Source organism: Oncorhynchus mykiss, chromosome 10 (assembly GCF_013265735.2).
Source record: "Oncorhynchus mykiss isolate Arlee chromosome 10, USDA_OmykA_1.1, whole genome shotgun sequence".
NCBI classification, from domain to species: Eukaryota; Metazoa; Chordata; class Actinopteri; order Salmoniformes; family Salmonidae; genus Oncorhynchus; species Oncorhynchus mykiss.
Window position 1 is genome coordinate 51,289,474 of NC_048574.1, and position 11,204 is coordinate 51,300,677.

General features: G+C 41.4%; 1 long non-coding RNA gene across 1 annotated transcript in view; it reads left to right on the top strand.

Annotated features, from left to right (window-relative positions):
* LOC110534237 overlaps positions 1–10,309 on the top strand; it is a 110,933-nt gene extending 100,624 nt beyond the window's left edge. The window contains exon 3 of the long non-coding RNA XR_002475102.2: positions 8,578–10,309. This is a non-coding gene — a long non-coding RNA (uncharacterized LOC110534237). The remainder of the gene's footprint in view (positions 1–8,577) is intronic.
* The last annotated feature ends 895 nt before the right edge of the window (positions 10,310–11,204 follow it).

An 11,204-nucleotide genomic window follows, 5' to 3' on the forward strand; every position in this document is an offset into this window, starting at 1 on the left:
CCATCCCTTTTCTGTTCCTTACAATCATCCTCCCCCTCTCCTCTCTCTTCTCTCTCCCTCTCCCTTCCCCTCTCCCTTTCCTCTCCCTTTCCTCTCCCCCTCTCCCAGTGGAGCTGCTCAATTGGGTAGATTAATGGCATTAGTCAGTTTAATTTCACTGCAAATCCCTGCATTTCTTCGTCGGGGCTTGGCGCTCCCCTCACAGCTTCATAGGCAGGCTATCTCTATCTTCTTCTCTCCCTCTGCATCTATCTTTCTCTCACACTCTCTCACTCTCTCTTGCTCTCCATATGTCTGTATGTCTGTCTGTCTCTCTCTCTCTCTCTCTCTCTCTCTGTCTCTCTCACACACGCTCCTTCTCTTTCTCTCTTCTCTCATTCTCTATCTCCCCTCTCTCTCTCTCTCCTCTCCCTGTCTGCCTGTCATGTGAGATATGATGTGTTAATATTGCTGTACTCTTGGCTGGAGCAGCGGCATTGTTTTCAGGGTGATTAACACCAAGGCACCAGTTCCTGTAGATTAATAGAAATTACAAACAGATTAATATAGTAATTAGGTCCCCCTTTCTTACAACCTTTAGATCTCCCTCTCTTCCTCTCTCACCCATGGCTCAATGTGACTACTACAGAAGATTCGTATTGACATTTCCAAAAAGACAAGGGCTATAGCTTTCAAATGATTCACTGAATAAAAATATAAAAACAACATGTAAATTGTTGGTCCAATGTTTCATGAGCTGAAATAAAAGATCCCAGAAATGGTTCATACGCACAAAGAGCTTATTTATCTCAAGTTGTGTGCACAAATTTGTTTACATCCCTGTTAATGAGCATTTCTCCTTTGCCAAGAGAATCCATCCACCTGACAGGTGTGACATATCAAGAAGCTCATTAAACAGCATGATCATTACACAGGTGCACATTTTTGTCGCACATTACAATGCCGCAGATGTCTCAAGTTTTAAGGTTTTGTGCAATTGGCATGCTGACTGCAGGAATGTCCAACAGAGCTGTCATCAGATAATTGTAAGTTCCTTTCTCTACCATAAGCCACCTTCACCTTCAACGGGTGGGTCTAGTCCTGATTGCTGATTGGTTAAAACCGCATTCCAGCCGGTGTCTATTCCACAAGTTGCCACTGGCTAAATCTATGACGTTAAAATGTCTGTTTAACTCTGTTCCATCTGACTGCGCAATCCACTGTCTCATCAGCCCAGCCAGGCACTACATAAACTTAATCTCCACTATAAAAAGCATCAAGACATTTTCTCACTTTTTTTTTAGACTAACATTTAGTTTTCAATAGCTGAGATTTGTATAAACCTTGCTGTCTGTCTCTCCAACATTTACAACATTGTTTCAATATTGAAATTCGATCTCCAGCTGTCCCATAGTAATGAATGTGTCTGGAGTCGGGACCAGACAAGCAGGCAGGCAGGCTGCGTTTCACAGCCAGTCGAAATCATGAATCAGCTGGCATAATTTTTATGGATCATTTGCAGTCTTTCCAGCTTCAGTTTGAAGTGATTGTGTTAGCTGTGTTGTTGGCTAGCTCCTCTAAACAACAGTGTCCTGACGAGTGAGCACATTTTACATGCCAGGTGAAATCGAGCCTCATTAGCTCATTGTCATGGATCAAAATAAATGTCACTAGAAAACAGCAGAAACAAATGCAAATACAGCTACCTTGCTGTTATTCTTGGTTGCACTTTTTGACGTGACTGTAAGTTAGCCATAGTTGGAGCATTTAGTTAGAACGACTGGGTTGTGGTCATCCCTATTGCCTCTGAGCTGGCGGACTCACTAAGCACAAATGTTTAGTTTGTAAATGATGTGTTGGAGTGTGCCCCCGGCAATCCATGAATAAAAAAACAAGAAAATGGTGCAGTCTGGTTTGCTTAATATAGGGATATTTAAATGATTTATACTTTTACTTTCAATACTATATTTTAGCAATTACATGTACTTTTGATATTTAAGTATATTTAAGACCAAATACTTTTAGACTTTTACTGAAGTAGTATGTTACTGGGTGACTTTCAGTTTTACTTGAATAATTTTCTATTTAGGTATCTTTACTTTTACTCAAGTATGACAATCGTGTACTTCTTCCACAACTGGTCGCGTCCATAGATACAGAACAAAAATACTGAATGACCAGCCGGCTTGGGTAGCATTTGTGTCGGGACCATATCTTCTGGAAGGAAGAAATAGTACAAATAAATGAATAAAACACTTTTATGAAAATATGTCAATCACTATTTGAATATGTTGATATTGATATTTCGAGTGGCAATATATCCTCCAAACACCAGCTTCCCGGGCATCAAAAGAAATATGGTGAATCACGGTTTTAACTATCCCGGGCAGATGTCAGACAGGGTCGTGTATGGCGTTGTGTGGGTGAGCGGTTTGCTGATGTCAACGTGGTGAAAAGGCTGTCCCATTGTGGCGTTGGGGTTATGGTATGGGCAGGCATAAGCTATAGACTTCAAACACAGTTGCATTACAGAGATACCATGACGAGATCCTGAGGCCCATTGTCGTGCTATTCCTCCGCCTCCATCACCTCATGTTTCAGTATGATAATGCACAGCCCCATGTTGTAAGGATCTGTAAACAATTTCTGAAAGATGAAAATTTCCCAGTTCTTCCATGGCCTGCATACTCACCAGACATGTCCCCCATTGAGCAAGTTTGGGATGCTCTGGATCGACATGTACAACAGTGTTCCAGTTCCCGCCAATATCCACTAACTTCGCACAGCCATTGAAGAAGAGTGGGACAACATTCCACAAACAACAGCCTGATCAACTCTATGCGAAGGAGATTTTATTTTATTTTATTTAATTGAACCTTTATTTAACCAGGTAGGCAAGTTGAGAACAAGTTCTCATTTATAAAGGTGTATAAAATCGAGCACACAGCCATGCAATCTCCATAGACAAACACTGGCAGTAGAATGGCCTTATTGATGAGCTCAGTGGCTTTCAATGTGGCACCTTCATAGGATGCCACCTTTCCAACAAATCAGTTTGTCAAATTTATGCCCTGCTAGAGCTGCCCCGGTCAACTGTAAGTGCTGTTATTTTGAAGTGGAAACATCTAGGAGCAACGACGGCTCAGCCGAGAAGTGGCAGGCCACACAAATTCACTGAACGGAACAGCCAAGTGCTGAAATATTCTGTCCTCGGTTGCAACACTCACTACAGAGTTCCAAACTGTCCGTCGGGAGCTTCATGAAATGGATTTCCATGGTCGAGCAGCCACACACAAGTCTAAGATCAACATGCGCATTGCCAAGTGTCGGCTGGAGCGGTGTAAAGCTTACTGCCATTGGACTCTGGTGCAGTGGAAATGCGTTCTCTGAAGTGATGAATCAAGCTTCCCCATCTGGCAGTCTGAAGGAAGAATCTGGGTTTGGCGAATGCCAGGAGAACTCTACCTGCCCAAATGCATAGTGCCAACTGTAATGTTTGGTGGAGGAGGAATAATGGTATTGGGCTGTTTTCATGGTTTGGGTTAGGCCCTTAAGTTCCATTGAAGGGAAATATTAATGCTACATACAGCATACATACATTCTAGATTAGTCTGTGCTTCCAACTTTGTAGCAACAGTTTGGGGAAGGTCCTTGCCTGTTTCACCATGACAATACCCCTGTGCACAAGCGAGGTCCATTTAGAAATGGTTTGTTGAGATTGGTGTGGAAGAACATGACTGGCCTGCACAGAGCCCCGACATCAACCCCATCGAACACCTTTGAGATTAATTGGAACGCCAACTGCGAGCCAGATCTAATCGTCCAACATCAGTGCCCGACCTAACTAATGCTCTTGTGGCTGAATGAAAGCAATTCCCCGGAGCAATGTTTCAACATCTAGTGGAAAGCCTTCCCAGAAGAGTGGAGGCTGTTATAGCAGGAAAGGGGGGGACCAACTCCATATTAATTCCCATGATTTTGGAATGAGATGTTCATTGAGCAGGTGTTCACATACTTTTAGTCATGTAGTGTATCTGTGACAAACAGTCATGTGAAATCCATAGATCAGGGCCTAATAAACTTATTTCAATTAACTGATTTCCTTATATGAACTGTAACTCAGTAAAATCTTTGAAATTGTTGCATGTTGCATTTTTATTTTTGTTCAGTGTATATCACTTCCTATTTTCTGACCCAACATTTTTTTAGGGTGTACCTTACAAAACTTGCTGGGCCCAGTACAGGGCCCAAAACAACCGTTCGGAGTTTAACAGGTTTTAAGGTCCGTATCAAACACATAAGCCTTTACATCTTTAATTTGGTCTAAACTGAAACACCTGATCTCAGTCAGGTCCTTTAGTAAGTTGACTTCTCTATCCCAGTCTCCAGTCATAGCCACTATTAAAATGAAGTGCTTTGAAACACTAAAACTATTGACAACTGAGCTGCCACCAACTTAAAGGAGACGCAACATTATCCTTGTAGTACTCCCAAAATGAAATCAACCCAGTCTTCGCTACATCGAGTACAGTGCTCCAAGATGGTATCTCAGCTATAGGCAACAATGCTCCAAGAGTGTCTGTCTGTAGGAGAGGCAATAGATGAGATCACCATGCAAAGAGAGAGAAGATGAGATAAGGCTATTAGGGAACAAAGTTGTTGAGCAGCTGTGTTATCCCTTTACTGACTTTCTACTGTCCTCTCCTCCTTTGTCTGTCTGTCTTCTTTCATCACTTTTCTGTTAAGAGCGCTAGACTTTTGGATAATATGGCAAGCAACGGAAGAAGCTAGAGAGGGCATGAGGGAGGGGTAAAAGAAAGAAACAGAACAAGAGTTAGAGAATCAAGCATGATTTCTAGGACTGGATGTTGGCTTCGCTACAAACAGATGTTGCGTGTCATTTGGTTGTTAAGTAGGCAGCTAGCTAGTTAACAGCTTTGCCATCTCATGACCAGCTATTCTTAACTTTTTGGTCATAGTTTCACAATGTTTTATTTTTTTCTCAATTCTGGAATCTCTGGATGTTGTGGTTATATCGTTATCTAAAATATATTTTTATGACTGTCCTCTCCCTGGTTGAGTGATGGTTCGTTAGTCTTTGTGCGTCTGTCTGTCTTTGTGACGCTGTTGTTTTCTATTATGTGGTTTTAACCAGTGTGTTCACTCTCTGGGCCTCAGTGGACATGATTCATCAGTTACCGGAAAGAACAAAGAGTTCAGAGCCCAGAGAGACATGTTGGAAGACAAAGATAAACCTCTCTGCACACATCAGTCCAAAGTAGTGCACTATATAGAGAATAGGATGCCAGTTGGGGCACAAAACTGTAAGAGGAACGCAAGACTGCTTTAAAGAAACAGCATAATTGCTCCACATTACACTGTACATTACCTGCTCTTACATTACATCTGTGCAGTAGTAGTTAAAAGCATTGGGCCAGTAACCAAATGGTCACTGGTTCGAATCACCGAGCTGACTGGGTGAAGAATATGTTGATGTGCCCTTGAGCAAGGCCTTAACCTTAATTGCTCCTGTAAGTCACTCTGGTTTCCCATTGACAGTTAGCATAAGTTGTAAAGGATTTTGGACTATTGCTGTCCAATTTTTACATGATCATGTTAGCACTGGTATTTCATATATTGTACAATATATGACAATATATTACAGTATATTACATTGCTTCTAGTGATTATGATCTTTTGGGTCTCTGGCCTGTCTTTTCTACTTCTCTCTCTTTCTCTCCCTTACTGATTGACATTGGCTGGGTCCTGGTGGGTGTTAAGTCTTTGTTCGCTGTGGGTTCTGGGTGGTTCTCTGGGGTTCTTGGGGTTCAGTGGTGTCTGGGGTTATGCCTACCATGTATGTCTGTCACCCTCTCTCCCTTGCTTCCTCACCCCTCTCCCCAGAAGGGTGTTGGCCTTTGTCCTCTGGGGGTTCTGGCACGTTCTAGGGGTGCTGTATGGGGCCTTAGTCTGGGGTTGTGCCCATGTCTGCCTCATCTGCCTTCCTCTTTGTTCCCCCGGCTGCTCCAGAGGAGGCCTTAGTTCTCCACGTAGACTAGGCTTCCAAAATGTCACCCTATATAGTGCACTACTGTTGACCAGGGCCCTTTGGGGGATGGGGTATCATTTGGGACTTAGTCTAGGCACTGCGACAGCCAGCCAGGGGACTTGGCAATGTGTGTCCTGAAAGTCAAATGTGTTCATTGAGATTCAAGTGGTGGCTGTGTGAGGCTGAGGCTGTGGCTGTGGAAGAGAGGAGACAGCAGACTCTTGGCAGGGCTCAGACAGCAGACTCAGGCAGACTGGGAGACAGAGAGAGTTCCCATTATTATTTACACAGCTTCTCCCTGACACTGCTTTAAAATAGGTTATTTCACGTGTTGGTGGGATGGAAGGGGGAGGGGTATGTGTATGTACAAAAATATATTTTATTTTCCTATTCATTTTAATGTTATTATTTTAGACCAGGCCACATGCGTACTGTTCAAAATAATGTTTGTGTATGGTAGGGTACATACATTTTGCCATTAAATATTATTTAAATTCAGGCCTATTCATTGTAAGGAATGGAGCACATTTAATTTGGAATAATTCCATCAAAGCAAAATAGTTGTCAAGGCAAGGGTCTTTGGCTGAACATTTTTGTTACTACATTCAGACATATAAAGATACCTTCCAATAGACTGAAATGGGTTGGCTGACAGCAGTACACAGATGGGATTTTTAAGGTCTTGAGGTAGTCATTTAAAATGCTGGACCATTTATAATTGATAAATGTCCAAAATGTGGATGAACAATAACCTAGCCTACTAGTCTGCAATTGTCATGTTTTTATGCAGCTACAAATTTACTGCCAAACCAAAACAGAGAGAAAGCAAAAATATTATTAATAAAAAATAAAAATAAAATGTTGTGTCAATGTCGTGTGTTGAAAATGTGTACCAGCTGAAATTTAATCAGCTTGGTAAATATATCCCCCTAAACATCGGGAGGAAATGAGGTGTTAGCACGTGCGACACTGAAATGACTCCCTCTGGATCCAAAATCTCTGTGATTTTCATATCCTGAATAGTATTGAAAAGGTTAAAGATATGGGTCATTCAATTCAGACAGAGAGACACAAAACCAGACAGCCAGAAAATACATATCACTGCATCAGGAGGAGATTAGCTAGATGGAACTGCCAGACCGCGTGCCAGATAGGCAGATAATATTTTGCCAGACTCGAGCATCATCATACAGCCAGGCACTACTGGCACTACTAGCAGCATCCTCCCTGCATGGCAGGCTGGTCCAGGCTGACCAAGGCTTCTTCCTACGGGGTGACGACACAACTGTGCGCCATTTCTCTGGCCTGACAGTGAGTGAATGGGACAAAGGGTGTGTGAGAGGAAGGAGACTAAGAGAGAGAGTTGCTCTGTTGCAGCAGGGTGAGAAGGGGTGAGGCGGGGTGAGACAGCCCTCTCGTGACAAGCGCTAGTCTCCCTCTCCGGCCCCGGCCCTCAGCCATTTTGGAAAGGGGAGAGAAAAGTGGCTGCTCTCTCTCTCTATGTCTCTCACTACGTGGCGTAGATTGGAAAGGCTGGGGCTGAGGCGAGGGCTGCTCTGTTATGGAGAGGGCGGAGGAGAGGTGAGGAGACTCACTAGGCAGCTGGCTCGCTCGCGTTTGGGGAGAGATGGGAGACATGTTTGCAGAGAAAAGTCCGGTGCGAAAAGCAGTCCTTTTCAGTATTCACTTTTCCTTCGAAATGTCTATTTTTTTTCTCTCCTCAATCTTCTGTTAAGCTTCTATTATTTTTGATCTTGTACTTTCTCACACTCGCTTTTTCCTCTCTCTGTCTCTCTTTCTTTCCCTCCTCTTTTCCTCTCTAACTTTCGCTCTGCTTTGAACATTTATGGGTCAATTTTTCCCCTGCCTGTTCGAGGCGATATCTTTTTATCATCCCCTTGTTCGATTCAATTCAGGGGAGTTTAAAACAAAAGGAAACGTCCAACGTTTTGGCACAGCTAAGGAGAGTCAGAACCGCAGCCAAGGACCCTGCTGGGATAAAAAAAAAAAACAGGCAAAATGAAGCAGCGCCAAAAAAAAAAGAAAACACCACCCTTTCCTTTGCATGGTCACAAATTCCACTTTCTCTGTAGCCAGCCCTGAGCAGCTACAACAGCTCCTCCTCGACCACATCTCACCGTCTGCATTCAACCTTACGCCGTCTCTAGCTCGCCGTAGATTTTTTCAAACTCCATCTTGGGGGTTTGGGTTTTGTACCCCTGTTATTGGGGATAGGACAGCGAGAAAGGAGGGTGAAAGAAAGAAGAAAGAAAGAGGGGGACAGTATCTTTGCTTCAATTTCAGCCGGTGATTTGCCGATATTCTCTTTTTTTTTAACAATGCTGCTATTATTGGGCTTTTTTTGCTAGTAGTTTCTGAACTCTTTTTTTGGGGTATACTAACGTTGGGATGTGTTTGTGACTGTGTGTTGTATGTGTGTGTGTCTGGGTGTGTGTATGTGTGTGTGTGTGTCTGGTTTAAGGGGGTCAGACAGACTCTTTGCTCTGTTCACAATGTGGTTGTAACAATTAATGTGTGTGTTGTTCCAGGTCCCTGCTGTATTTTCACTGAAAGAGCCGGCCTACTCTGTCCACCAAGCCTGACTCCATTTTGATGCCAGGCGAGGAGACGAGGACTGACCAGCTCTTTGGTTCCCACACCATGTTGGCTCCAGCCCACACCATTGGCTACCCACTACCACACCAGTACGTTGGCATTTCTCTTTTCTTATTTCTGTATTTTTCTATTAATTTCTCAATTCATTTCTCTCTTGGTCTTGGTTTGTCGTGATAAGTGCGAAACTTGACCTATGATTCTGTACCTCTCATTCTCTCATGTTCAACTGACCTTACCCTATAGTACCTATATTGTTTTTAACGGTGATTGTGAATTCCTATATTTCTCGGAGATAAGTACGGTAACATAAATAAAGCTAATTAAATCTCTCCCTCGTGTGTATATTCACCCTCAGCTTGTGAAAAATATTTGACAGTGATCGTTCTGAAAGATAGTGTAGTGAAGTACATAAACGAAACATTGCATTTTCAAATCAAAAATATCTTTCAGAGCCATGTTTTGTTGTGATTTACAGTTCGCTATGACAATTGAATGACCTTTTCAATTTGTAGTTGAATGTCACACGGTCTATCATTTCTGTTACACACCTTAATCAAGAGGTGTGCTGTGTTTCTGTAGGGATTAGAGTGACAAGGTGGCTCAGCAGAACTCATTGAGTTCATTGATTTACTGTTAATTCATGTGACCTTTCATTTGACTGTTGTCTTATTCATTGTTTAATTATACCTTCTGCACTATCCCCTGGGGTGACTTTCTCTACAGCAGTTATTAAATTGTCTTTATATAAGAGCTATGGCCAGATTTAAATCCATTTTCACTAGTTTTTTTGTTGCAATTCTGCATTGCAGTATTTCTTCAACAAATGTACTCACACCCTGACATTTAAGTGGTAACATATTATTTGCAAAGTCTGTACAGGTCAATTTTTATATTACAATTCAGAAATCAGGAAGATGGGCAGACATATCTGAAATGAAATATTAATTGTCTGTCCCGGATACTAATGGTGGACACTTGAATGATCTTTCCTGGCTACCTCTTGAAAATAATGAATATACGCTAACATGAAAATGCAATAAGGCATTGTAATAACCAACGTACTATTCTCTCTCCTCCCTTTCAGATTTTGATATTGAGAGGCAAAAGTATACGAGTCACTTATAAGGGTTATACAACGTCAAGCGCATATGACAGTCATGTGTCTTGTCCACTTCACTGTGCCATATTACAGGAGATCTTCAATCTTTTCACAACTTATAAGTGGTATAAAATACATTTCAGACGGACAGATTTGGAAGGTCTCCTTCAGTTGTCAAACAGAATAGTAGTGCAGTGTATCAACCTCGGCTTGTTATTGAAGGTTACATTTGATAAAGAATATAAAATCTTGCTTTAATATATTTTTTTCGGGACAAAAGTTTGATACCTCATTATACATTCAAGGATGGGTCCATTATCTTATTGTCAAACACCACAATCATATTAGTCTGAACCTGTATTCAGGCAAGGTTTCCATGCGCTTTCCTACATTTCTTACCTAGTTAAATAAATATATTTTTTTAAATAATATCATTTCAATTTGTGTATGAATGATTCTAACAACTGTCCTTCACTGAAGTACATTTTTTGAAGCCGAAGTGCAAACAAATGACAAGAAATTAATGAGGAATTACCATGAGATTTTAAAGGGGCATTGCATTTAAATACGTGATTTCCTGTATTTGTTTTAGATTAGATTTCCACACTGAGGTCTAAATAAAAATCTGAAATTGTAAAAAGTATGATAATACACTTTTTGTGTATGAGCTTGTCGGAAGAAAAATCCTTGAATTCAACCTGTTCAGGTGGGATGAAAAGTTTTGGCCCCCATCATCTACTTATAATAGACCAATGACTGTTCACCTGTGTAAAAGGGTGGTCTCTAGACTATCCTATCAGCCAATCAGGGCTGTGTACGTAAATACCTTAACACCTACATGATCAGACAAATATCTTAACATTAGTTTCCTAACACCCACATTATCATTTCAAGGGCCAAAGGAGGCTCAGGGAAATAAAACATATATTTGGAGTTATTTTCATGAAATAAACACAGTGATTTATTAGTCATACAGTGATGATTTAAAACGTACAAAGATGGCATGGGGGCTTACATGTTTGGGGGAAGTGCACATTCCTAAACAATGTTGACAGAATTTGTATTGCTCTTTTGTTAGTGAGGTATTCTTTCATTTTCTATTACTGACAATTGATTGTGTCATGTTTTGATATTGCGTTGTGTCATGTCGTGTTGTGTTTTGTTGTTTTGTGTCATGAAGCGCCATGTGTGCGCGAAGACTGTGTCTTACAGTGGGTTTTCACTACCTAGATGTCCAGCAGATGAGTGGATATAGAGAGTATAGAACTATACAAGAGACAGTTGTAAACTATACAGGAGACACATTTTCTCAAATGATAACGCATGACCTTTAGGAGGCATTCTGGTATTCTATGTTTCCTTATTGTCCTCTGTCAGACACAGGACTCCCAAAAATTGATTATAAATGATAACGTCATCATTAACATGTTTCCTAGTTTAGACAAGACTATTCCTCATCTT